The sequence below is a fragment of the Pinus tabuliformis genome, chromosome 6 (genome assembly GCF_031772625.1).
Source record: "Pinus tabuliformis cultivar Carrire ecotype Pingquan chromosome 6, CPIR1, whole genome shotgun sequence".
Taxonomy (NCBI): Eukaryota; Viridiplantae; Streptophyta; class Pinopsida; order Pinales; family Pinaceae; genus Pinus; species Pinus tabuliformis.
The window spans coordinates 1,549,184,304-1,549,190,973 of record NC_142292.1 but is presented as its reverse complement, the minus strand read 5'-3'; positions in this window follow the sequence as shown (position 1 = coordinate 1,549,190,973).

Here is a 6,670-nt window from a genome sequence, read left to right as displayed (position 1 = left end):
AGTGGCCTCCTAGCAAGTAGTGTCGGTACTTCTGGAGTGCATACACCATAGCTAGCCCCTCGCATTCAGTGGTAGAATAGTTCTTCTCCACTTAGGATAATCTGCGGCTTGCGAACACTATAGGGTGGTCCAAGCCTTCTCTGCCATCCTGTGTTAGTACTGCCCCCAACGCTGTACATGGACATGAAACTCTTTCTTCAAGTTTGGGAAGACTAGAATTGGTACGGTAACCATCTTTTCTTTCAATATATCCAAGATTTTCTTACAGTCATCATTCTAGTAGAATGTGACATCCTTCTTCAACAATTTTTCCATCAGCCCGTTGATCTGGGCATAGCCTTTGATAAACTTTCTGTAATATCCCGTATGTCCCATAGTAGCACACATATGTTTCACACTCCTTGGCGCTTCCAAGTTCAGAATCACAGTGACCTTTGCGGGATCTACCATGAGCCCTTGTCTGCAAACCACATGCCCCAATAGGTTCCCAAAAGGAATGCAAAACAGACACTTCTTGAGGTTGAGCGTGATCTGGTATCTTCAACAGGTATCCAGCATCAAGTGAAAGCTCAGTACATGGCACTTAACCAACCCAAAAATAGTCCAGTCACCAAAATATAACAATGTATACTTTGAAACGGGAACTATAAACTCAAAATGGGAACTCTGGCCAAAAAACCCCGAAAAAACATCAAAAACAGTGCTAAAAATGAAAAGTGTGTATACTGGAACGATGATTTTATTTTTTATGGGTCAATTTTGAACATGTTTTAAAAATGGCAGTGACTACGAAATTTACTACGAAATTTTCGTGCAAAATATAGCTTCAAACTTTTTAAAAAATGCTAGTAAAACCAAATTTTTATGTGCCAAACAAAGTTGTTTATGAGGAAAAAAACACATTAATGTTTTTGGTAGGACATCATTTTTCTTTCCAAAGTATAAATTCAACATGTTTTCAACCATAAAATGCTAGATACAAAAGAAAAATGATTTCGGGAATCGCCCAGCCACCAGTCGGGAAGGCGGGCGGGCCACCGGGGTGGCGCCAGCCCAGGCCGAGCCACCCCGACGGCCAGCCTAGAAATTCCTCGAACTGCCCAGCCACTAGCCGGGTGGGCGGGCGGGCGAGCAGTCGGGGTGGTGCCAGCCCAGGCCATGCCACCCCGGTGGCCCGCCCTCCCACCCGACTGGTGGCTGGGCGATTCCTGGAATCACCCAGGCACCTGTTGCGTGGGCGGCTAGGAAATTCCCGGAAACGCCCAGCCATCAGCCGGTCGGGTGGGTGGGACGCCGCATGCGCCACCCCGTCGGCCCGCTCGCTCGCTCGGCTGGCGGCTGGGTGATTCCCGGAATTGCAAAGCCACCAGTCGGGCGGGCGATTGGTGGCTGGGCGATGCTCAGAATCACCCAGCCACCAGCTGGGCAGACAGGCAGGTGGGTCGCTAGAGTGGTGCCAGCCCAGGCCGCGCCACCCCGGCGGCCCGCCCAGAATCGCCCAGCCACTAGCTAGGCAGGCAGGTGGGTCGCCGGGGCGGCGCCAGCCCAGGCCGTGCCACCCCGGCGGCCCCCCAACCCGCTTGGGTGGTGGCTGGGTAATTCCCGAAATAGCCTAACCACCAGCCGGGCGGGCGGGCGGGCCACCGGGGTTGTGCCAGCCAAAGCCGCGCCACCCCGACGGCCGGCCCGCCCGGCCGGCTAGTGGCTGGGTCATTCGCGCCACCCAGGCGGCCGCCTACCCGCTCGGTTAGTGGCTGGGCGATATGAAGAATCGCCCAGCCAACAGCCGCCCATGCCCGCTCGTCCGGTTGGTGGCTGGGTGATTCCAGGAATCACCCAGCCACCAGCTGGATGCCCAACTGGTTGCTCGGTGACTCCTGGAATCACCCAAGTGGCCGGCCGGTTGGTGGCTGGCTGATTCCCGGAATCACCCAGCCATTAGCCGGGTGGGCAGTAGGTGGCTGGGTGATCCCAGAATCACTGAACCACCAGTAGAGTGGGTGGTTGGTGACTGGGTGATTCTCGGAATCACTGAGCCACTAGCAGGGCGCCCGGCTGGTGGCTGGTAGCTGGGTGATTCCGAGAATCGCACAGCCACCAGTCGGGCGGGCGGGTGGGCCGCTGGGGTGGCGTGGCCTGGGCTAGCGCCACCCCGGTGGCCAGCCCACCCGTCCGACTGGTGGCTGGGAAATTCCAAGAATCGCCCAGCCACCAGCTGGGAGGGCGGGCGGCCGCCAGGCTGGGCGTCACCCCGGCGGCCCACTCGGTTGGTTGCTAGGTGATCCACGGAATCACCCAGCCAACAGCCGCCCGCCCGGAAGGAATCACCACGTCGCCTAGTGGCTGCTTGATTCCCAGAATCACCCAGCCACCAGCCGGGCGGTCGCTTGGTGGCTTGGTGATTCCGGGAATCACCCAACCACTAGGCAACCGCCCAGCTGGTCGCTGGGTGATTCCGGGAATCACCCAGCAACCGCCCGTGGCTATGTGATTCCGGGAATCACATAGCCACCAGGCGGCCTCCTGGCTCGTGGCTGGGTGATTCCTGTTAGGCGGGCGGCTGGTGGCTCGGCGATTCCTAGAATCGCCCAGCAACCAGTCGGGCGGATGGGCGGGCGGGCCATCGGGGTGGCGCCAGCATAGGGCGTGCCACCCCGGCAGTGCACCCACCCAGCCGGCTGGTGGCTGGGTGATTCCCGATGAGCGGCTGGTGGTTGGGTGATTTCGGGCGCCCACTCGGCTGGTGGATGGGTGATTCCGGGAATCACCCAGCCACCAGCCGGGCGGGAGGCTGGTGGGTGGGTGATTCCCTCTAACTGGGCGCCTGGCTGGTGGCTGGGTGATTCTGAGAATCACCCAGCCACCACCCAGCTGGTGGCTGTGTGATTCCGGGAATGACCCAGCCTGCGACCGCTTGGTGGCTGGGTGATTCCGGGAATCACCCAGCCACGTGGTAGCCGCCCGCCTAATGGCTGTGTGATTCCCGGAATCACCCAGCCATGAGGCGGTCGCCCGTCTAGTGGCTGCGTGATTACCAGAATCACCCAGCCACGAGGCGGTCGCCCGCCTGGTAGCTGCGTGATTACTAGAATCACCCAGCCACCGCTCGGCTGGTGGCTGGGTGATTCCAGGAATCACCTAGCCAACAGCGGGATAGCCGCCTGGTGGCTGGGTGATTTTTGGAATCATCCAACCACCAGCCGCCCACCTGCCCGTGTGGTGTGGCCACCCCGGGAGCCTGCCCGCCCACCGTGCGCCACCATGGCGGTCTGCCCGCACGCCATGGTGGCGCGGCCACCTTGGGGGTCTGCCCGCCTGCCCGGCTGGTGGCTGGGCAATTCTGGAAATCACCCAACCACCAACCGCCCGCCCGGCTGGTGGCTGGGCGATTCTAGGAATAGCCCAACCACCAGCCGGGTGAGTGCGCGGGTGACCACGGTGGTGCCAGCCTAGGCCGCGCCACCTCGGTGGCCCACCAGCCCGACGGGCCGGTGGCACGATGATTCCCAGAATCACCGAGCCACCAGCCGGGCGGCCAACAGGTGGCTTGGTGATTCCAGGGGTGGCTGGGTGATTCTCGGAATAACCCAGCCACCAGGCGGTCGCCCTGCTTGGTGATTCCCAGAATCACCCAGCCACCAGTCGGGCGGTGTCTGGGTGATTCCTGGAATCAACAAGCCACCAGCAGGGCGGCCGCCTGGTGGCTGGGTGAATACGGGACTCACCCGGCCACCAACCGGTCAGTGGCTGGGTGATTCTCGCCAGCCGCACAATTCTGGGAATAATCCAACCACCAGCCGGGCAGGCGCCTAGTGGCTGGGTGATTTCGGGAATCAGCTAGACATTGCTCGGGTTCCGGGAAACACCCAGCTACCCGCTGGGCGGGCGGCTCACCCAGCCACTGACCGGTTGGTGGCCGGGTAAGTCCCGTATTCACCCAGCCACCAGGCGGCCGCCCTGCTGGTGGCTTGTTGATTCCAGGAATCACCCAGCAACCGTCCGACTGGTGGCTGGGTGATTCTGGGAATCACCAAGCAGGGCGGCCGCCTGGTGGCTGGGTTATTCCGAGAATCACCCAGCCACCCCTGGAATCACCCAGCCACCTGTTGGCCGCCCGGCTGGTGGCTCGGTGATTCTGGGAATCATCGAGGCACCAGCCCGTCGGGCTGGCGGGCCACTGAGGTGGCGCGGCCTAGGCTGGCACCACCTCGGTCACCCGCGCACTCGCCCGACTGGTGGCTGGGCTATTCCTGGACTCGCCCAGCCACCAGCCGGGCGGGCGGCTGGTGGCTGGGTGATTTCCAGAATTGCCCAGCCACCAGCCGGGCAGGCGGGCAGACCCCCAGGGTGGCCGCGCCACCATGGCATGCGGGTAGATCGCCGTGGTGGCGCACTGTGGGCAGGCGGGCTCCCGGGGTGGCCACACCACACCGGCAGGTGGGCGGTGGGTGGTTAGATGATTCCAAAAATCACCCAGCCACCAAGCGGCTATCCCACTGTTGGCTAGGTGATTCCTGGAATCACCCAGCCACCAGCCCAGCGGTGGCTGGGTGATTCTAGTAATCACACAGCCACCAGGCGGGCGACCGCCTCGTGGCTGGGTGATTCTGGGAATCACGTAGCCACCAGGCGGGCGACCGCATCATGGCTGGGTGATTCCGGGAATCACACAGCCATTAGGCGGGCAGCTGCCTCGTGGCTGGGTGATTCCCGGAATCACCCAGCCACCAAGCGGTCGCAGGCTGGGTCATTCCCGGAATCACACAGCCACTAGTTGGGTGGTGGCTGGGTGATTCCGAGAATCACCCAATCACCCAGCCACTAGCCAGGCACCCGGTTAGAGGGAATCACCCACCCACCAGCCTCCCGCCCGGTTGGTGGCTGGGTGATTCCAGGAATCACCTATCCACTAGCCGAGTGGGCGCCCGGAATCACCCAACCACCAGCCGCTCACCGGGAATCACCCAGCCACCAGCCAAGTGGGTGGGTGGGCTGCCGGGGTGGCATGCCCTATGCTGGCGCCACCTCGATTTCCCGCCCGCCCATCCGCCCGACTGGTTGCTGGGCGATTCCAGGAATCGCCCAGCCACCAGCCGCCCGCCTGGCGGGAATCACCCAGCCACCAGCGAGGAGGCCGCCTGGTGGCTAGGTGATTCCCGGAATCACATAGCCCAGGCTGCGCCACCCCGACGGCCCCCCCACCCGCTTAGGTGGTGGCTGGGTAATTCCCGGAATTGCCTAACCACCAGCCTGGCGGGTGGGCGGGCCACCGGGGTTGTGCCAGCCAAGGCCGCGCCACCCCGATGGCCGGCCCGCCTGCCCGGCTAGTGGCTTGGTCATTCGCGCCACCCAGGCGGCCGCCTACCCACCCAGTTGGTGGCTGGGCGATATGAAGAATCGCCCAGCCAACAGCCGCCCACGCCCGCCCGTCCGGCTGGTGGCTGGGTGATTCCAGGAATCACCCGGCCACCACCAGCTGGATGCCCAGCTGGTTGCTCGGTGATTCCCGGAATCAGCCAAGTGGCCGGCCGGTTGGTGGCTGGCTGATTCCCGGAATCACCCAGCCATTAGCCGGGTGGGCAGCAGGTGGCTGGGTGATCCCGGAATCACCGAACCACCAGTCGAGTGTGTGGTTGGCAGCTGGGTGATTCTCGGAATCACCGAGCCACTAGCAGGGCGCCCGGCTGGTGGCTGGTAGCTGGGTAATTCCGAGAATCACATAGCCACCAGTCGGGCGGGTGGGTGGGCCGCTGGGGTGGCGTGGCCTAGGCTGGCGCCACCCCGGTGGCCAGCCCACCTGTCCGACTGATGGCTAGGAAATTCCAAGAATCGCCCAGCCACCAGCTGGGAGGGCGGGCGGCCATGAGGGTGGGCGTCACCCCGGCGGCCCACTCGGTTGGTTGCTAGGTGATCCACGGAATCACCCAGCCAACAGCCGCCCGCCCGACGGGAATCACCCCGTCACCTGGTGGCTGCTTGATTCCGAGAATCACCCAGCCACCAGCCGGGCGGTCGCTTGGTGGCTGGGTGATTCCCGGAATCACCCAGCCACTAGGCAACCGCCCAGCTGGTGGCTGGGTGATTCCGAGAATCACCCAGCAACCGCCTGTGGCTATGTGATTCCGGGAATCACCTAGCCACCAGGCGGTCTCCTGGCTGGTGGCTGGGTGATTCCCGCCAGGCGGGCGGCTGGTGGCTGGGCGATTCCTGGAATCGTCCAGCAACCAGTCGGGCGGATGGGTGGGCGGGCAATCGGGGTGGCGCCAGCATAGGGCGCACCACCCCGGCAACCCACCTACCCACCCGGCTGGTGTCTGGGTGATTCCCGGCAAGCGGCTGGTGGTTGGGTGATTCCGGGCGCCCACTCGGCTGGTGGATGGGTGATTCCGGGAATTGCACAGCCACCAGCCGGGCGGGAGGCTGGTGGCTGGGTGATTCCCTCTAACCGGGCGCCTGGCTGGTGGCTGGGTGATTCCAAGAATCACCCAGCCACCACCCAGCTGGTGCCTGTGTGATTCCGGGAATGACCCAGCCTGCGACTGCTTGGTGGCTGGGTGATTCCGGGAATTACCCAGCCACGAGGCAGCTGCCCACTTAATGGCTGTGTGATTCCCGGAATCACCCAACCATGAGGCGGTCCCCCGCCTGGTGGCTGCGTGATTCCGAGAAT